Source organism: Megalobrama amblycephala, linkage group LG15, assembly GCF_018812025.1.
Source record: "Megalobrama amblycephala isolate DHTTF-2021 linkage group LG15, ASM1881202v1, whole genome shotgun sequence".
Taxonomy (NCBI): domain Eukaryota; kingdom Metazoa; phylum Chordata; class Actinopteri; order Cypriniformes; family Xenocyprididae; genus Megalobrama; species Megalobrama amblycephala.
The window spans coordinates 16,534,247-16,557,184 of record NC_063058.1 but is presented as its reverse complement, the minus strand read 5'-3'; the positions used below and the strand labels follow the sequence as shown (position 1 = coordinate 16,557,184).

General features: G+C 34.5%; 1 long non-coding RNA gene across 1 annotated transcript; it reads right to left on the bottom strand.

Moving 5' to 3' along the window:
* Positions 1–11,416: 11,416 nt before the first annotated feature.
* On the bottom strand, positions 11,417–20,964 carry LOC125247595. The gene is made up of 3 exons (XR_007180117.1): positions 20,541–20,964; positions 13,682–13,972; positions 11,417–13,322 (listed from the first exon to the last, which is right to left on the bottom strand). It is a non-coding gene; the product is annotated as an uncharacterized LOC125247595 (long non-coding RNA).
* Positions 20,965–22,938: the final 1,974 nt, after the last annotated feature.

The window sequence follows — 22,938 nt, the reverse complement described above, 5'->3', positions numbered from 1 at the left end:
GTGCTCCACACCCCAAGAGCTCACGCTTGCCTTAAACAGCATAAACAAAGTTTACACAGCTAATATAACCCTCAAAATGGATCTTTACAAAGTGTTCGTCATGCAGCATGTCTAATCACATAAATATGGTATTTATTTGGATGTTTACATTTGATTCTGAATGAGTTTGAGGCTATGCTGCGTGGCTAAAGCTAACATTACACACTGTTGGAGAGATTTATAAAGAATGAAGTTGTTTATGAATTATACAGACTGCAAGTGTTTAATAATGAAAATAGCGATAGCTCTCTTGTCTCCGTGAATACAGTAAGAAACGATGGTAGCTTTAACCACATTTAACAGTACATTAGCAACATGTTAACAAAACATTTAGAAAGACAATTTACAAATATCACTAAAAATATAATATTATCATGGATCATGTCAGTTATTATCGCTCCATCTGCCATTTTTCGCTATTGTCCTTGCTTGCTTACTTAGTCTGATGATTCAGCTGTGCATAATTAATATTAATATATATTAATATTAAATTATTAATACTGGCTGCCCTTGTGTAATGCCTTGATCATGAGCTGGCATATGCAAATATTGGGGCGTACATATTAATGATCCCGACTGTTACGTAACAGTCTGTGTTATGTTGAGATTCGCCTGTTCTTCTGAGGTCTTTTAAACAAATGAGATTTATATAAGAAGGAGGAAACAATGGTGTTTGAAACTCACTGTATGTCATTTCCATGTACTGAACTCTTGTTATTCAACTATGCCAAGGTAAATTACATTTTTGATTCTAGGGCACCTTTAACGCCACCAACACTAAAACTCTTAAAATCAATTTAAAAATTATGTAAACCGCTTTACAGCTCAAATAATGTATACATGTTAACAGAAAATAATAATTTAGGTGCTTTTATAAAATAAGCACATTTCTGCTTTTAAATCCCCCATAAATTGGCCTCATTCACTTCCATTGTGAGTGCATCACTGTAACCTCCATTTTTGCCTTTTTAATGTAAATGAGCATCAAATCAAGATTATTTTGTGTGGTGATTAATGTTATGCCACAAATGCAGTCAATTGAGCTGAAATAGCTTCGGAGCATAAAAGTCACATGATTTCAGTAAACAAGGCTTTGTCATGTCATAGGTGTTTTGAAATTTCAATGGTTCACGTGGCTTTGTCAGTTTGATACGCGCTCAGAACCACTGATTCGAAACAAAAGATTCGTAAAGCTTCGAAGCTTCATGAAGCAGTGTTTTGAAATCGCCCATCACTAGATATTGTTGAATAAAGTCGTTATTTATTTATTTTTGGCGCACAAAAAGTATTCTTGTCGCTTCATAACCTTAAGGTTTAACCACTGTAGTCTTTAAATATGTCTTTAGTAGCTTTCTGGGCATTGAAAGTGTTAATTATCTTGCTGTCAATGGAGGCTTCACTGAGCCATCGGATTTTATGAAAAATATCTTAATTTGTGTTCTGAAGATGAACGAAGGTCTTACGGGTGTGGAACGACATGAGGGTGAGTAATTAATGACAGAATTTTCATTTTTGGGTGAACTAACCCTTTAACTTGTGTTGAACCTGGAATATTCCTTTTAAAAGAATCTACTTTTTCGGACTTTCCATTGATCTTGGAAATCAGCAAAAACATGCCATCTTTTCAACATTTTTTTCCCCCCACTCCAAATCAAACTGTTCCATGTCATGCATTCAACTTTTCGGATTACGTTCAAGACAAAAATATGCTATCTGTTATAGTTTTCAGAAGGCTTCAGTCAAGCAGTACTTTTATCAGCTTCAAGATAATTACTTTTATCCTAAAGAGGCTGTCTGTCTTTGTTAACTACTTCTTCTCTGAGAGCAGATCTGGGCATCAAGTGGCTGAATCTGTTGGATGGGACGCCCTTCACAAAAGTGTACCGAGCGCTACAGACAGACGGCATTACCCCCTCCTAACGGTATGCTTTTGCATTTGAATGCATCCGCAAGCTCCTTCTCTGGCAGAGGGCCGCACCACTAACATCTCTAATCCTTAAAATATTGTCAGAGCCCATGAATGCTGGCAATCCGGGCATATGTGTAATTATTCTGTAATTCCCCCACAAATGTGATTTCTCTTGCGTGCGTTACGAGTCGTTACCCCCCACTCTTTTGTCATCCAAATAATTGTTTCTCTTTTTTTAGGGATAAATCTGGGAATGGATAGAGTGGCTCAATAGATAGAGCGACATAAGCAAGTCTCATATGAGCATGCAATTTACATACTGATGGTTTCTCCCATCTCTTGATTTGAACAAAAGGGCCAGTTTGAAAAGATGAGTGAAAATGAGGATGAATTCAGGGTTGTCGTCTCAAAGAGAACAGTATTCTTAATAGACATTGAGCCAAGACACGTCCAAGGACTTGGCCACAAGACTATTGGACTGTTTTGAGAGAAACAGTAAAATATAGAAAGTGGCATGCAAAATTAAACAGGATTGAAACAAGTGAGCTCATATAAAAATAATTATATTACAAATAATGGTAACACTTTAGTACAGAGAACACATATTCACTATTAACTATGACTTTTCCCTCAATAAACTCCTAATTTACTACTTATTAATAGTTAGTAGATAGTTGTTAAGCTATATTAAGAATGTAGAATATAGTCATGCAGAATAAGGCATTAATATGTGCTTAATAAGTACTAATAAGCAGTCAATATTCTAGTAATGTGCATGCTAATAAGCAACTACTTTAAAGACCCTAAAATAAAGTGTTACCCAAATAATTATACAAATGAATTATATACACTACTGGTCAAAAGTTTGGAATAAATAAGATTTTTTAATGTTTTTTTTTTTTTAAAAATCAACATATTGGAATGATTTCTGAAGGATCATGTGACACTGAAGACTGAAATAATGATGCTGAAAATTCAGCTTTCCATCACAGGAATAAATAAGATTTTAAAGTATATTAAAATATATATTTTTTTAGTTATTGCAATTTTTTTTTTTTGCCTGTTTTTGGTGTATTTTGATCAAATAAATGCAGCATAAGAGACTTCTTTTAAAAACTTAAAAAAAAAAAAAAAAAATTATTTAAATCTTTTGACCAGCATAGTATGGATACAAATGGTTTCAACATATCAACCATGGTAAAGAAGAAAAAAAACAGAAATGTCTTTAATATCTTAATTATTTCTCAGACACAACAATGCGATTAAATGAGTAAATAAAATTTAAAAAATAATATATTAAAATAAATAACTTTTTCTTTTATCTCCTGTTTTTCAGGAATGAAAAATCCAGTATGAACTCATACATTTCTCGTCAAACGCTTCCAAAATTTCCAAATGATATAATCCATGACATTCAATAATTTTATAACTCTGTATCTGTTGTAATTTTCAGAGAAATATACTTGAAAATATACCAAAATAAAACATAACCAATGATTTCAGATCTCATGAGCTATGAAAGAGCAACCTCTTTCAAGAGCAATAAGATTCTCCTCTGAGCATATTCAGAGGCAGTGTTGTCCGTCTTCCTGCTCATTAATTCCGCAACAATCATCACATATCTAGAAAGGCTGGAATTAAAGCTTCTTTGAGAAATGAAACAGTATTTAATTCACAGAGATTGAATTGAGAGACTCAGACACCCAGAACCTTCACTGGCCTCGGCTCTCCATGACAAACTAAGACGATATCTATCCACACTGTTAATTACCAACAAGGGTTATTTGAAGGGGGACTTTGAAGATGCTGTATTCTTCTCCCTTTCAGCTCCTCATATTGGAAATAATGAGAGTGAATGGCATGGGCAGTGGAGGGGTCTTGCCAGTTTTAATTTGAAAACCTCTCCAAGTCATTGTATCTATTAAGACCTTATACTGGCAGCGGCAAACAAGCTGAACTTAAAGTGCAACTTCACACTTCTCCCTGGCTTCTTTCGGCATGCAAGAAAGGAATCCCAAATAAGCTGAGCCTGCTTGCGATTCTCTGCCTTAATTAAGATACTTGTGGCTGACTATAGGGCTTTCTTTCCCATAGTGCTGCTCACGAGTGTGTGTGTAAAACGACCATGAAAGGAGAGAGAAATCACAGAAGAAGTGTTTGGAGAGAAAAACAGAGATTAATTAATGGACAACTTCACTTGAATGAGATGGGGTTCGGGGGAGTGCATGTGGAGGGATCCGCTATCCATTAAGCGTCGCTCTCGATGGGACAGAAAAGAATTCCTTAAGAAACCTCTCTTTTTGCATTATGCTTACATTCAGCAACTACACAAAAACATTTCTGTCAAAATTTCATCAGTGTCTCTCTCACTTAGACAACTTAAACAGGTTCCCATATGAAAGGTAACAGCTTGCGCTACATAAATCCCATTCCCAGAAGCCTACTGATTTTATGAATACATTTACTTCTTATTCTCTCTCTCGCTCTCCCTTTAATGTTCTCCTTGATCTAAGCTTATAGTTTCTCTCGACTGGGAAGACACATGGGGTCAAGGCCGGCAACAAAAGGCACAAAAAGCTGCTCTCTCATATTTCTTTGAGATTTTTTCTAATCTTCTGCATCAGCCCTGAGTGACTCAGTGATAAGTCAGATTATAAACAGTGGCTTTAAAGCAGAGAGAACCTGTGATCTTGAGGGGATTTGGCCACTGCTTGGGGTGTCCAGGTTCATGATGTCACTCTTCAGGTTGTCAGTCATTGTACACCATGGCCGGTGTGGCCTTCGGTGTCATTTAGCGATGAATCATGTTGGAAGTACTTTCACAAGGAGATATTTCATTAAAGTGTGAGTGCTTGTGTCCAATTACAGCAATAAACCACTTGAGGCCATTAATATATATATATATATATATATATATATATATATATATATATATATATATATATATATATATATATATATATATATTTTATCTGTGTGTGTGTCATTTGTTTATCTGTCTATACAGTACCTCACAGGAGAGAGTACATTTTAGACACAAGCTCAGTTTCAGGGTCTTGGCAATCTTCTTATAGCCTACGCCATCTTTATGTAGAGCAGCAATTATTATTTTCAGATCCTCAGAGAGTTCTTTGCCATGAGGTGCCATGTTGAACTCCCAGTGACCAGTATGAGAGAGTGAGAGCGATAACACCCAATTTAACACTAACGAGTCACTGAGGAGAGAAAATGGCTAATTGGGCCCAATTTGGACATTTTCACTTAGAGGTGTAATAACTTTTGTGGCCAGCGCTACACTTACTACTTTACATTGTAGCAACGTGTCATTTCTTCAGTGTTTTCACATGAAAAGATATACAATTTTTACAAAAATTTGAGGGGTGTACTCACTTCTTAGAGATACTGTATATCTTGCTGTTATTGTATGCCAAGCAACACAAAAAATGGCCTCATATAGAACTGACGTGTGCAATTACTGGCAATTACTCCCATTTCTAAGACATGCATATTTCATCACTGGACTGTAGCAGTGAGACTTCCACTCCACAAATCGGCACAATGCCAAATGTTTTTGTCTCATTATAACAGTGGAAACAACTTAAAATACTCCGTCATTTATGGTCATACAGATAAGAGTAATACGTCATTCAACACTGTAAAAAGTCTATTTTTATTTTTGTAAACTCACAATAAAAAACAAAACATTGTAAAATAAAGCAAACAAACAGGATGCCGTTCCTGCCGTCTCGCTTTCCTTTCCGTGAAGCTTGTAAAGCATGTCACAAAAAATAATCGAAACTCAGCGTATAGGCTACTAGCAAGCTCTTGCGTGCCATCTGAACACTTGTTTTGGGTTGGTGCATAGATCGCCTCTTCTTCTTCTGCTCTTCTTCCTGTTGTGGCGGTTAGCAAACAGCATTGCATTACCGTGCGCGCCCCCTTCTGGATTGGAGTGTGGATCGCCTGTAACTGGCTGTATTCATCGTCTGACTGTATGCACCAAACCATGACATCCGTACAGTATAGTGGTGATTATTCTAAGTGACTTGAACACACAATGTCATTGACAAATCAGAAACAAGTACAATTCTCTACATTTAATAAATATCAAGCTAGTAATAAGTATATGTTATACAAAGTCAGTTCAATTAATTTACAAATCGGCTTTAATTTAACATCATGCATACAGTGTTAAACTAGGGCTCAGATCAAATTCTTCACTGATGGAGGACTGAGTGTATCCTGCATGAGAATGAAGCTAGTGTCCAAATAATGGCCAGATTAGCCTGAACAGATGGAGGGGTCACAGTCCAACAGCTAAACACAGAGCACATAAAGACAATGTTTAAGCAGAGTCTATTCCCTCATAAAGACAATGTCAATCAAACCCACTTAAAATTTTCTGATGGACATCTTTACAACATTCCTTAAACAGGTGGATAACATGCAAGTGTCACAAAGCAATATATGTGGAGACATTAAAACGGTCCTCAAAAGTTATTAGTCAGCTTATTGATCAAACTACTGCTTTCAGTCTCTCAAACACTAAGATTTCATTTATTATGTGACTAAGTAGATTAAGTCAGGTCACTTTAAAAATGTGGCCGGCATCAAAGCTCAGTTAAGTCCAGTTCTTAGTCAAAAAATGGTTTGATCTCTGATCAAATCAATCAGTTTAGGGTCCAAAACTGCTATTATGCACGTGTTGTTCTTTTTTACATAAGATTTGATGTGATTTCTTTATCTAACTCTTTGGCATGCCATGACTCAATCCCTTTCATGTGATCTGTAAAAGCGCGTCTGTCGGCATCCGCATTGTCTTGTTAGCTTAAAACCCTTTGACGTTGGTGGTAATAGTTAACATGTCTTTAAAGTTGTTTAAGATCTTCTACCAAAGCCCAGCATGTTCCACTGTCAGTCTCTCCTCATTAACAAGAGAAGAACAATCCACAGGAAGGAGACAAGACAGTCAAGACGGACTGATTTCGACAAGCAATCACTCACTGTACAGCTTCTTATATGTATAAGTCTGGTCTGAGCCAAATGAATTTAAAATGAGATCTTCATTCACTATCAGATTCCCAAAAGAAGCACAATGCTTAGAAGCAATGTCATCAAGAAATCAAGCACGTTTAGATATTTTGTTCATGACTACGTCAAAGAAAAAGTAGTTCCGCTACGTAGTTTAACAGGCCGTACCTGCGGTGGTGCAAACAAGAAGTTTGCTCTTCGGTGGGCAGGGTCTGTTGCACCCTCATCCTTTGTGCGTGTGCAGAGAGGGTGGACCCGGTGGGCTTTGATTCTCAAACAGACTCCCTTTTCAGACGCTTCCCCCGAGCCTGGCTCTGAGCTCCTCTGCTCACATCCTCGGAAAATTCGGGAGGAGAAAAAGTTTATGGAAGCGAGCAGTAGTTTATTCACCAGGCCGCCAAGGCCTTTCAGAGCCTTGAGAGTGAGAGTCTATAAGGAGGCAATCAAGCATGTGCTGGGAATAAGCTCAGTTGCCTTCCTACCTGTGACGGCCCCCCTCAAGTGCGGCTAAGAGACTCATTGAATGGAGGGAAGAACAATGGGCGAGAGGAACAAACAATTCAGAGAAGTCTATCATTCTGTATGCTGTTATCTTAGGCACTGAATAAAAGCAGACTCCCCCCCTTTTGGCCCGACAGTCAGCACTATTTTCAGGGACCAGTAGCACTCCTCAGGTCCCTTTCAGAGGCTCTCAACAGGTTCATGAGGGCAAGAAGTGCAGTATATTAAAAAAAAACGGAGGTAGTAACTTCACTTGACTGAAGTCACGGAGAATCTGAAGTGAGCAGCAAGAGCTGCTGAAAAAAGCCTTTGTTTAAGGGTTTTCCACAGCACATAAACCAAACAAGCAGAAATATGCTCATTAATTTAAAATATTTATATGTTTTAGAAATTGATATAAAATGTATGCATCTAAATTAATTTTAAAATTTCAATTTAATTTATTATTTTTTTTATAAATTCATATTTTTATAAATTAATTTACAAATGAGAGAGCAACATATTTGAATTCTGTCATCATTTACTCACTCATGCTGCTCCAAACCAATATGACTTTAATGTGTGAAACACAAAAAGAGATATTCGTATAATAAAAGTGAAAGGGGACTGGGCTGTCAAGCTCCAAAAAAGGAGAAAACTGTTATAAAAGTGGTCCATACGTCTTGTGTGCTATATTCTAAAGCCCTGGGTATACTTCGTTTTTTTATGCGTACGCTAGCATACGGCCACAGTCGAACACACAGCCTTGCAATGTATACTTCACTTGAGTCGCAAGGGTACACAGGCGTTCGACGCATATGCAGTTGAGCAATCTCTCGCCACGAGTTACAACCCATGTAAAAATCTTTGTATTCTTTCATGCTAGAGTTGTACAAATGAGGGTACTTTCTAACCTCCTCGCTCAATCTTTCGTCTATGAAGACCTCCATCGTCGCTGTAGCTTGCATGCGTTCCGGTCTGTTCCATTTATGCAATTTTTCTTCAACTACCTTGGGAATCGACGCCACCTTGTGGATAAACTAGTTACTGCAAAAAAAGTAAATACGCATGTGTCACCAAAGTATGCGCGGTTACAAAAATCCGGCGGTGCGTGTACAGTACGCACATACTCTTCTGATAACGAAATTTGCGTCACGCACACTGTACGCTGACCCTGGCGTACGCGTAAAAAGTTAAGTATACTTTGGGCTTAAGTCTTCTGAAGCCATATGATAGCTTTGTGTGATGTAAAGACTGACATTTTAGTCATTATTCACTGAAAATCTTGCTTGATGACCTTTGTATGGAAAAGAGCAGTTTAAATGTTCTACTTTAATTCCACAAAAAAAGGTTGGTTTTGAAAGCCATTAGAAAATGACATAATTGTCATGTTTGGTCGAGACATTTAAGTAAACTTGTTTTATTTTAAACTGTCAATTTTAAGGTGTTTTCCTTTTGCAAAAAAGCCTCTATCAAAAATATTATTGGAGAAAGGCGAAAAAAAATCACATCTCAATCATTCTCCATAACATCATCTCCTTTTTTTTTTTTTTTTTTTTAAAGCAAAAACCTGCCCAAGTAATGCCATCCAAGACCGTAAGCTCTTGTGTAAAGTCATAAAGCAAGGCTTCCTGGCCACCAGTGCTTTTCCTCACAGATGCACTGGCCCCTGCCTGTGGGAAAAGGGAAACCATGACTTATCTGAACATATGGTTTCCCAATTCAAGTCAAAATGTCTGAGCCCTGTTGCATCTGGTGCCATTTTAGTTGGTTAAAAATGCCACACAAGACTGTGACGAAAGGAGAAGAAATGGAGGAAAATACAGTTATTACACACCCATGGGCTCATTTTTTCAGCTCATTAGCCACTGGCCTCCGTGACCAATTAGGCTTTGTCACCATTGCCGGGGTCATTATGCTCACATCTTCTTGCATGCTCATTCAGCTGTCTTTAGGGAGAAAATAAAAGACGGAGAAAGAGAGCTCATTGATAGAGGCAGGAAAAGGCAAACCCTTATAAATTGATTGAAAATTAAAGAGAAAGTCACAATGAGATCATTTTGCTACTGACGCTTGTGTCTTCATGAGCAGGAATGTGTGGGATTTACAGATGATGCCTTAATGACCCCTAACTGATGCCTGATCAGTGCGCCACAGTTGTTTTACACATATAAAGTAGCAGAAACACACTTGATCTTACATCACAAACATTTAATTTTTAAGCTTGTTTCGCTAATCCAACAAATAGGCTGTAATTCTAAGAAAATAATAAACGTCTCACCTGAAGTCATAAGTTAATCTCTGCTTAAAAACTCAGCAAGCGACCTAAGGCAAAAGCCAGTTGAGAGTTCGGTAAATGCGTTGCCTCCCCTGTGCAGGTCAGTTACTGGCCAGTATGTGTAAATGGGGTCCATGGGGAGAGGGTAGAGCCGATGTCAATCACAAAGTTAGCCCACACAAAAGACCATAATTGGCGTGGGTCCACCTCATCCTTGCATCCGAGAGCAGAGTTGGCCCCGTGGGGCCTTGTGAACCCCCACCACCCCCAGACTGACCACAGTCCATTTATCAGAGATGGGGGCAGCTTGGCAGGCCCTACACACATAAGCATTGCACACACTCTCACACAAACACACACACACACATGCGACCCAAACAAATATGCTGCGGGGACCGTGGCAGACACACCATGTAACAACAAATTTACAACAGGCGCACCATGAAACTGGCTGGGTCAATATGATGACTAATGGTGTAACACTGTGTGGATAACAGACCAGTGTGAAATAACCAGATTACATGTTTAGCTTTGATGATTGGTGAATCATCAAGAGATTAAAGATTCACTGGGTAAATTAAATGAAGAAAACATCAGGAAATTGATTCTGGAAGATCATAAAAGTGCAATGATAGATAGATAGATAGATAGATAGATTGCTTTAGATAGATTTATCGATTTAGAGATAGATAGATAGATAGATAGATAGATAGATAGATAGATAGATAGATAGATAGATAGATAGATAGATAGATAGATTTATTGCTTTAGATAGATTTATCGATTTAAATAGATTTATCGATTTAGAGATAGATAGATAAAAAGATAGATAGATAGATAGATAGATAGATAGATAGATAAAAAGATTTATTGCTTTAGATAGATTTATCGATTTAGAGATAGATAGATAGATAGATAGATTTATCGATTTAGAGATAGATAGATAGATAGATAGATTTATCGATTTAGAGATAGATAGATAGATAGATAGATAGATAGATAGATAGATAGATAGATAGATAGATAGATAGATAGATAGATAGATAGATAGATTTATTGCTTTAGATAGATTTATCGATTTAGATAGATTTATCAATTTAGAGATAGATAGATAGATAGATAGATAGATAGATAGATTTATTGCTTTAGATAGATTTATCGATTTAGAGATAGATAGATAGATAGATAGATAGATAGATAGATAGATAGATTTATTGCTTTAAATAGATTTATCGATTTAGAGATAGATAGATAAAAAGATAGATAGATAGATAGATAGATAGATAGATAGATAGATAGATAGATAGATAAAAAGATTTATTGCTTTAGATAGATTTATCGATTTAGAGATAGATAGATAGATAGATAGATTTATCGATTTAGAGATAGATAGATAGATAGATAGATAGATTTATCGATTTAGAGATAGATAGATAGATAGATAGATAGATAGATAGATTATTGCTTTAGATAGATTTATCGATTTAGATAGATTTATCAATTTAGAGATAGATAGATAGATAGATAGATAGATAGACAGACAGATAGCTTTATCGATTTATATAGACAGACAGATTTATTGATTTAGATAATAGATAGATTTATCGATTTAGTTGATAGATAGATTTATCAATTTAGTTAATAGATAGATTTTTTTTTTTTTATAATTTTGGTGATTTTCCATTTTTGTCAGATGCAAGCACTTCCCAGCAGGCCGTGTGTTCGCTCTCTCTTCAAATGAATGGGAAACCAGGCTGCTAACAGCAGGCTGAACAGGAGGCTAATTCCTTGTGTTTAATACAAAAGGACCAATTATATGCTAATCAGCACATCTCAACACTGCTTCAGCTCCCCATCCTTCACCAGCAGCACAAGATAACAGTTAACCATGATTCTTTTTATAGAAGTTATAGCTATAGAAGTGTAAAATGAATTTATTGAGAAAATTAGCAATATATTCATTACTGAAAATTAGCAATATATTCATTACTGTTATGTCTAAAGGTAGCATAAAGTGGCCCTAAAAGTATTTGTACACTTAAATCACATAAAAATGTAGAAATGTCATTGCATTAGATTTAGGTTTAAGACAAAAAGCATTGATTTCAAGCAAAACACTTCACAAAAAAAAAACAAAAAGAAACTTATTTTCAATGATAAAACAATAGATGGTTCAACAGACAAGGCTTAAGCCTAGTCTCAGACTAAAATGCATGTTTGAGCTGTTCGAACTGAAAGTAACTGGCACTGACATGTCTTAAAATATGTCAGTGCCATTGTTTTTGTCTCAAGATGCACACTAGTAATGTTTTTTCTAAGACACTTCAATATCCTAATTGAACTAAGGCTTAATCCTGGCTTAATCTAAACCCTGTTTGTGAAACCAGGCTGTATTTTGGACATTTGGTTGCCAAAAATTAGTGTATATGTCACAACATATAGTTATGATGAACTACACCTGTGATTAATTTGTTTGACATTTTGTTATCTAATGCAATGCAATTTAGACATTTTTAAGTGTGGTTAAAATTTCCAAATTGTATTTGGGGCCCATGTTTTTTTGTTGTTGTTGTTGTTGTTGTTGTTGTTGTTTTTTTTAAGCAGAGGGAATTGTCTCAAATGTCAATCAAACCAGTCAAAATCAGCATCAGCACCAGAAAAGAATCTGTAGAGGAAGTGAGTTGACCACGTCTTGGCTAATCATTAGCAGCCTTTTGTCTTTTCGCAAAATCAAACAGCATGCCTTACACTCTTTCATCAGCTCGATTCAGTCAGCCCAATTGTTTTAATATGAACTTCCTCAAGTGTTTTCATTAAGTGTAGACTAGCCCCCTGCTATCCAAGCAGCCTCACCCCCTCAGAATATCTCCACCCCCAAAGACCCGAAGAGTCTTTCTTAATCAAATGTACATTTACTAGTCGCTTGACTTGAGACATCTGCCCCAAGCAACCAGTCAATATTGTGGCCCCAGTTCAAAGCAGTCAGTTCATTAGCTGTGTCAGCTTTACAACCAGAAGGTAATGGGTTTGAAAGTGAGCAACGACAATGCGCGGCAATACAGGCCTCATTTAATAGTGATTTATCACCAGCCAAAAGCCCTGTTTAACCTTTGGCCAGCGCAGACCTCCCTTCCTCTCTCAAAGGATCTATTGTCAGCTCCCCAGGGTATCTTACTGTGTGAATACGGAAAAGATGATCTAGTTAAAGTCACATTATATCACTAGCCATATCATTAGAAGTGGAGCAGAACACTTAGTTGGCAAACAGAGTGTGCAGATAGTGTTTCGAATGGTTCGTTTTCTGTTATGTCAAGGATTGCTGAAAAGATTGCTGGCATTATACAATATTTCTGTTCTGACTGTGACTCTTTTTTATAGCTATTCTACTTTTTTAACCTCAAACAATGAAAATACTGTCATCATTTACTCACCCTTGTGTTGTTAAAAACCAGTATGACTTATTATTTTGTTCTCCAAAGAAGGAAGTATCATGACAAATGTCCTTTTTTTGTCCGTACAATGAAAGCCAATGGGGTCCGATGGTGTTTGGACTTTGCCATTCTTCAGATTATCTTCTTTTGTATTCTGCAGAGGAAAGAAAGTCATACAGGTTTGAAGCAACATATCTGTCATAATTTACTCCAGGGAGATTTTGTTCATGTTCAGCCATTTTGACACTCAGCAAATTTTAGCTAAGATTAAGTTTGAAGTATAGATGCTGCCTTTAACATTTTTTTAAGTACAAAAGACTATACAAAAGATGATATTATGGCATTCAGAAGCGTTAGGTTGAGCATGTGTTGTTATTTTCTAGTGATCTAATGCAGTTAGGTCTTGTTAAGTAGCGTAATGACAGGAGGACAATACAGATGCTTGGTGGGGTCCATATGGACCGCATAGGTCTTTGACGGCACCCTCTGCACTTTATTAACCACATGTCTTACCAGCGCTTAGTAAACTGTTTTGTTAACAAAGCTCTGGCAGGAAGAAGAAAAAAGGGGGTCGGCGTTGAAAATGTGAACAGTTGGTGTGATGTAAAGACACTGTTTTCTGCGGAGAGCCTGATGGTGCCCCCCTCCCCATCCGCCTCATCCGCCTCATCCTGCCTTCAGTCTACGCCACTCCGCCCCATCCTTACAAGGCATGGCTTAGTCACACCAGCTGCCTGGACCATTCTTCACTGGTTGAGCTGCCCCCTGTCAGGACCAGAAGCCAGAGCTTCCATCCCTATATGGCTAAAGAGAAAGAACCAGACGGGTTAAGTGGGCCAAAATCCTGGGGGCTTGAGATGAAGTGATCAAAACAATGCAGATATTGGGACCAGAAAACACTGAGAGCAGAACTGACTAGTTAGTATTATAATAGTACTAGTTAGCTATTTAACTTGGTGTTATTTAGAGAAATGTTATGGGAAAAAATATAGACAGTTCTGCTTTAAAGAAATCACCAACAATTGGACAGTTTTTATGTGTAAAACACTTTCATATTAGAACACTTAGCCATTAAATACTAAGATATTTAATATGTATTTTGTATATAGAATTAATATTTTGTTTTAATATTAAATTGTTATATAAATGATTATTTGAATTATATTAAATATTAAAATATTTATAAATAAAATACATATTAGTTATTATTTCAGTAAATATTTTAATATAAATACCAAAACAATATAAAAATACGTTTATGTAATATCTTAGATTTGTGTGTGTGTGTGTACAAAATATGTATTAAATATTTATATAAATATTTTAAGTAACATTTTATTTAAAAATCTGGAATCTGAATAATAATGTTAATGTTAACATTAATATTACATTATATTAATATATTTATATAATGTAATGTAATATACAATAAATTTATCTATGAATATATGAATAAATACAAAATGAATATAATACATATCTATAAATACATATTTAATATTACAGATTTTTAAATAATATATAAGTTACTTAAAATATTTATAAACATTTAATACATATTTTGTCATATTTTTATATGTTTTTCTTTTTGGTAAACATTTAATATAATATGAAACATAATAAAAAATAATATGTACATTATATTATATTATATTATATTATATTATATTATATTATATTATATTATATTATATTATATTAAAATCTAAGATATTTGATATGTATTTTGCATACCGAATTATTATTTAGTTTTAATATTAAATTATTATATGTTTAATTAAATTATATTAAATATAACAATACTTATAAATAAAATAAATTCTAGATATTATTTAAAAAAATATTTTTATATAAATACCAAAACAATATAAAAATACATTTATGTAATATCTTAGATTTGTGTGTGTGTGTGTGTGTGTGTGTGTGTACAAAATATGTATTAAATATTTATAAATATTTTAAGTAACATTTTATTTAAAAATCTGAAATCTGAATAATAATGTTAATATTACATTATATTAATATATTTATAAATATAATGTAATATATAATAACTTTATCTATGAATATATGAATAAATACAAAATGAATATAATACATATCTATAAGTACATATTTAATATTTCAGATTTTTAAATAATATATAAGTTACTTAAAATATTTATAAACATTTAATACATATTTTGTCATATTTTTATATGTTCTATATGGTTATATGTTTATATTTTCTTTTTGGTAAACATTTAATATAATATGAAACATAATACAAAAATAATATGTTTATTATTATATTATATTATATATATTATATTATATTATATTATATTATATTATATTATATTATATTATAAGATATTTGATATTAATTTGTATACCGAATTATTGTTTAGTTTTAATATTAAATTATTATATGTTAATTATATTTCAATAAATATTTTAATAGAAATACCAAAACTATATAAAAATACATGTTTATGTAATATCTTAGATTTGTGTGTGTGTGTGTGTGTGTTTGTACAAAATATGTATTAAATATTAAATATTTTGTTAAGTAACATTTTATTTAAAAATCTGAAATATGAATTATATTAATATTACATTATATTAATATATTTATATAATATAATGTAACATATAATAAATTACATATATAATGTAATATTTATACAATACAATAAATATTTTTTTAACATTTAAATATGAATAAATACAAAATTAATATAATAGATATCTATAAATACATATTTAATATTTCAGATTTTTAAATAAAATGTTACTTAAAATATTTATAAATATTTAATACATATTTTGTCATTTCTTTTACATGTTTTTCTTTTTTCTAGGGTAAACATTTAATATAATATGAAACATAATTAAAATATATATATATTATATTATATTGAAAATTAACCAGATTTAATCTGTGTTGATGCAATCGGAATTCCAGTACAGATGTTCAGTCAGCTGTTCAAGAAAACCCACCAACCAAACCGAAAAGAAAGAAAAAACACAATGCAGGCGAAATGAACTCCATTTAGAGCCTTACAATTATCCTTTTCTACCCTGACAGAATTTGTTACGTTTCAATTTTCTTTGAAGTAGTTTTCGGCACATTTGATGGCGAGCTTCGAAAGCACAGCATTATCGGCGCAAGAATGGGGCTTTCAAGGTGTTTATAGATTTCAAAGATCTCTCTCTTGTAGAGCACAGATTGTGTGGTCTGATTGGGTCATTCCCTCAAGAGTCACTTGAAAAATCCACAGTATTTGGTCTAACTCCCGATACTATGTGCGAGCCATGCTAAGACTTCAAGGCATTTGCTTTGTGGCGGAATCTGCTTAGGTTTAGTAAGCATAAAGAAGTCCTCGCGCACACGTACGCACCCTTTCCACAAAAACATTCCCCAGTGGTAAAATTGAAGAACGGGCAACCCATCTACTAAGCAAACAGAATGAACTAATGGATCAGCCATCTTCTCCTCCCATTCCAATTATCCGGAGCCATGTTAAGAATATGGCCGCATCGGTAAACGCTGATGCTAATACAGATAATCCCTTACATACATATACATATCACATTCAGACCGGTCACTTAGCCATCGAGCCACCCAAGCAGTCAGAGTGCAGGAGTTGAGACCGCCAACAGAGAGAAAGTGCATCCTTCAGGTTTGAACAAGCTAATGAGGAATATGTAAATGCTGTGGGGGCTTATGAGATTACCACTTGTTTGATAGTTATTACAGGTGTTAGTAAACCAGAATTAGGAGCCCAGCTAATGCTGGTCCATTCAAACCCTGATTGATCCCTTAATACAGGCGTTTGTGGTCGTGTTTGCTGCCCTGAATTGTGCTGTGGTGGGTCCGCACTGTCAATAGTTGCACAAAGTTGCTCTCAGTTTCTCTGATTTCCCTATTCTTTCCATTTCTCTGAACACATGATAACGTGCCTGGAACTCTTCACTAAGATGAATTCAGTTGCCATGTTTATGATGCTTTGTCATCCAGATGCAACACCTCAATAAGAGCAGTTCTTCTGTGAAAGTATCCGTCTTATGTTTCCTTGCTTTATCTTGCTCGCAAGTTAAAGAAGTCATTAAGCTTATCCAGACACAACAAAAGAAAGATTTTGCAATGGCAAACAAGAGTGTCAAATCAAACAGAGATTTGCCAAAGAGGCTTTGGCGAGATGGTGAGATCCATACCAATTTGGAGATTTCAGTGCTCTCTTTCTTACTCCTGGGAAAATCACTGGACTTGTTTGAAGAGGACAAAAGCGCTAAATATGAAGAGAACAACTCAAGAACATTATGTAAGATTCAGGAAAACTTTCCACAAACATGTTTATGTGCAACAAAGTGAAACTCACTATAGTTTTTAACTGTGAAGGCGGCTGGGTTTCTTAACTAAACAATTGTATCTTGACCAAAAAAAAAGGGGAAACCAAACTAATGCTACATTGGTAATACACCTTTTTTCAGTTCTCTAAACCCCTCAACTAAAGTCAGATTTCCCTGTCTGGATCAACAATCATCAGGACCAACTGACCATGAATATCCTGTGAACCAATCAATGTAAGACAATAAAACAGCATGTACTGCAGGAACTCAAAATCACTTTGCTCACTGCAATTTCCTTCACCTGGACAGAACAATAGTCCAACATTTGCTTGACATCGGATGGAAAGTTCAGGCAAATTACTGAGCAGATCACTGACCAACACATCTTTCTTCAATAGTATCCAAATCCACGCTCTTAACTGTACAATAATAGCTACAATTAATTTAAAGTATTTGGAGAAAGAAAGAAAAAAGAGATACATTTAATAGAAAACAGTTTTCACCAAAGGGTTAAACAAGTACAAAAGAGTCTGGAATCTCTTAATTGTCCATCAAAACTTAATACAATTTCAGTAAAACTAAGTATTGTTAACTAGTGTTAAGACCGTTAACTGAAAACTAAAATGAATTAAGCCTATTTTTCAGAGAATTAAGAATTTAATCTTATACTTAAAGTATATTTTATATTTCTATACTATGCTTATTTTAAAGTATAAGTACATTTTAAGTATGAATTAGAACTATTTTATACTAATCACAATCTAAATAGACACTGTATATATATATGTCAGTAGGACTGTCAACATAAAGACAGCCTTTTTACTTTATGAAGCATTTATGTATGAATTTAAGTATGAATTAGAACTATGAATGAATTAGAAGTATGAATTAGAACTTTAGATAATACTAATCAATATTTAAAATAGACACTGTATGTCTGTGTGTGTGTGTGTGTGTTATATATATATATATATATATATATATATATATATATATATATATATATATATATATATATATACACTACCGTTCAAAAGTTTGGGATCGGTAAGATTTTTAATATTTTTAAAAGAAGTTTCGTCTGCTCACCAAGATTACATTTATTTAATTAAAAATACAGTAAAAAACAGTAATATTGTGAAATATTATTACAATTTAAAATAACTGTTTTCTATAGGAATATAATATAAAATGTAATTTATTTCTGTGTTGGAAAAGCTGAATTTTCAGCATCATTTCTCCAGTCTTCAGTGTCACATGATCCTTCAGAAATCATTTTAATATGATGATTTGCTGCTCAAGAAACATTTATTATTATTATCAATGTTGAAAACAGTTGTGTACTTTTTTTCAGGATTCCTTGATGAATAGAAAGTTCAAAAGAACAGCAACACAAACAAAGCTTTTGTAACATTATACACTACCATTCAAAAGTTTGGGGTCAGTAAGATTTTTTTTTAATTAATATTTTTTTTAAGAAATCATTTTATTCAGCAAGGATGCATTAAATCAATCAAAAGTGGCAGTAAATACATTTATAATGTTACAAAAGATTAGATTTCAAATAAACACTTCTTTTGAACTTTCTATTCATCAAAGAAGCCTGAAAAATATTGTACACAAATATTTTGTACACATTAAATGTTTATTGAGCAGCAGATCAGCATATTAGAATGATTTCTGAAGGATCATGTGACACTGAAGACTGGAGTAATGATGCTGAAAATTCAGCTTTGCATCACAGGAATAAATTACATTTTCAAATATTTTCAAATAGAAAACAGTTATTTTAAATTGTAATAATATTTCACAATATTACTGATTTTACTGTATTTTTAATTAAATAAATGCAGCCTTGGCGAGCAGATGAAACTTCTTTTAAAGACACTAAGAATCTTACCGATCCCAAACTTTTGAACGGTAGTGTATATATATACACATATATATATATTAGTCCATATCCATAAATCATTTATATGTCAGTAGGACTGTCAAAATAAAGACAGCATTTTTACTTTATGAAGCAACTATACGTATCAGCTGTGTGAGGATAAAGTATTTATTATTCAGAACCATGTGATCGTAATTACTGTGGAAATATTGCAAATTCATGGGAAACCCCACTTAAATAGTCTTAGATGGCTTAAGAATTATAAATTCAAAACACTTTCTCTGCAGGATCCGCGCTAACATCGCCCTCTGCTGGTGGCCTATATATAACAGCCTAAAATAAGGACAAGAAGTGCATTACTGTTGTTTTATGACTTGATGGGTGTTGTTTTATATTTTAAGGTTTATTTGAAAAAAAAAAAAAAAACTTTTGGCGGGAGCAAAAGCTATGATTTTAAATTGTTTTTAATAGCTTATTTTTAATGTTCATGAGTTTAAATACTTCAGGGAGTCTTTATCTTAGGCCTATATTTTTTCATTCACATAAATAAAATAAATATTTTGTTATTGTGTGTGTGTGTGTGTGTGTGTGTGTGTGTGTGTGTGTGTGTGTGTGTGTGGTGGAAATAAGCGTCTAATTTTAAAAAATAAAAAATACTGAAACAAACACGAATTGCCTATAAAGATTACATCACTACAAACTTGGCATATACGATTTAAATTAGATTTAAAAACCGTTCTACCTTTAATAATCTCGGACAACTCAAATAAACATTAAAGTTTAAACTGCGTGAACGCGCTGTAAAGAAATGTCTCTCTCGCGCTGCCAAAACAAAGCTGTTCCCTTGAGAAAATAGCTAAACACCATGTCATTTCAACTCTGTTGCACCGTTTTAAAATTGATTGTGTTCCGCAACCTTAGGCGAATTAACGCTATGCATTTAAACGTTTTCAACGGTATGTCGGTTTCTTGTGTTCCTCTTGTTCCAAATGTGGCCAACAACACAAGCCCGGTCATTGTAACATGGCGCTATTCCTCCTTCAAAAAGACCAAGAACGATGGGAATTCAAGAAACGAGCATTATATTGGAGGTGCCACCTATTTGCTGCTCATAAATACAATATTTAGGTTGTGCTTGAGCGTTACCTCGCTGAATAGGCCCTATTCATGCGGGGGTTAAGAGTGTAGCGTGGGTCCTGTGAGGAGGTAGCGTGGGTCCCTGTGTTTCGGGGAGGAGCTGTCAGGGCTTCGGACGACCGGGAGAATAGGGACCCGCCAGAGTCGCTTGCTTGGGTTCGAACTGCGGTGATTTAACTGCATAATCGGATTGAAAGTGAGCCGCGGAATTTATGTCAGTTCACATTTCATCAAACGGCGAGTGTGAATTGAAGTCGACAGAACAGAGGGTTAATCCAGAACTAAAGCCAAAATAATTAGGGGCCCCTATCTAATCTCCTGCTCATTCTAACACCCTTGAATGACATTAAAATATGGCAACGCTTGCTGTTGGCAGTCAAATGTGTTCCCCAACTTTAAATGGGCCAATCAAAGCCTGGACTTTGAAAGCAGAGGTTTGTTCATAGAATCCATCATAGTTTTGGGTGTCAGTGACTAATTCAAACAGTCTTATGTCATGTTAAACATTTAAGACAATCTAGAACTGTAAATTAATTCAAACATGAAATATGTTTTAAAAATTATCCCATGTTATACTTTGCACAAATATTAAATATAAAAAATGAAAGTTTTTATTGGCTTACTGGACTACAATTAGGTAGTCTGGGGCTAATTGTTACACTTTTTCCCCAAGTCACATTTTGCATAGACTCGTACCTTAAAGTATATAAATGCTACTGAATGATGGGTCACAGATATGGGGTAAGTTGTCACATTGTAACCTGCCTATGCTAGGTTTAAAAAAGTTAATTATGAAATTCATTGTTTTGGCCAACAAATATCATAATTGATCAAAACATTTAAAACACATGTGACAACTGATATTTATTTAGAAGAGTTTCCTTCCTCGTATTGACCCCTGCATGAAGGTATGCAAGTATTTCCTTGTTTACTCAACAAAAATAAGACAAAACTGGATTTTTAAATTTGGCTTCTAAATAAAGTATTTTTCTTCAATATAGAGTCTTATCTCTTCCTTTTATTTGATTGAAGCAGGCACTCTACATTTAATATGTCTAAAATGTTTCACCAAATATTAAAATTTAGTAAAGCATTCTTAGTTCGTAATTTTATTTTTAAGAATCAAATTGTTCATGCCACAAGCCTAAGCCAAAGTCTACTGGATAGATTGAGACTTTTCTTTGCCAAATCTTTAGCCAAAATGTCATTACATGAAAATTCTCAAATGCTCCCCAAAATTTGTTTCCCAAAAACTAACCTCATCCTTAGACAAAATCCTAACCATGGCCACCACCCCAACCCTGACCACAAACTCTGCTATGCTGGAATGTAAAGCATTTGCTCTATAGCAGTGGATGTGTGACAAACATTGTTAATTGTTCTTAAAGACAGATTTTTTTCAAATGCACTTAGGCCACAATTAACAAATAAGATTCCTTGTTTTCATGCAACTGCAAGTCTCTCAACTTGCCTTGTTGATTAGATTGAACAATTCAACCTAATCCTAATTTTAAAAAATAAATTTAACCCATAAAATCTCATAAAGTGTACATTTGTCTGTCCACGTCTGGGAGAGCCAAGGAGAAGCAGGAAGTCAGCCCAGGTCAGGAATGTCAGATAGGAAGTCCTCTCTGTGTTTGGATGACTACTTCTGAAATAGACTTCCTATTCCCTGCAATCGGTTGGGTGGTGTTTTATTTAAGGTGGTGATAGGGGAGGGTGACCACAAAACGCACAGCTGCATAGCCCTTAGCTGGTAAATAAAAGGGTGCAGCAAAGTAGATAAACTGCCAGAGGATGTAGTTATAAGGGATGCATCTTCAACCCTCTACGAGAAGCTACGTCACCCCTCAGTCCAAAGGGAACTATTAGCGTCAGCGGAAAAGCTCTGTTAGTCTGTCACAGTCCTCTGGTTATTATGGTGCTTTGCAAAGACAACAAAGTCTAGTCACAGCTATTTTTAGCACATGCTGCTGCTAAGGAAGAACGATAAAAGATGTAGCCTTCGAATTTTGCATTAGAAGGCTTGCAAACTATCAAAAAGCACAGAACAATCTGAATCAGATAGATGAAAATTTGAGTAATGCAAAAAGTTAACAGCTAGTCTTTATAGCAAAACAGAGGCAAGGTGATCAAGGCTTGTATCTCCTTAAAGGGGCTTATTTAGCAATAATGACCAGCTGATTTGACATTATCCTGCATATTATAGGGCAGAAAACCAAATAAATTAATAGAAAAGGACACTGAAGATGGGGTTAAAAGAGAAAGAGACTAAGGAGTGAAATGCTAGACCTTAAACTATAGTTCTGTCATGACAACTCTTGGGAGATTGGTATGGTAATAGAGATTGGCATGGTAATGGATATGGCAATGTTAATGTATTTGGTCTTGGTTTTTGGTCTACGCT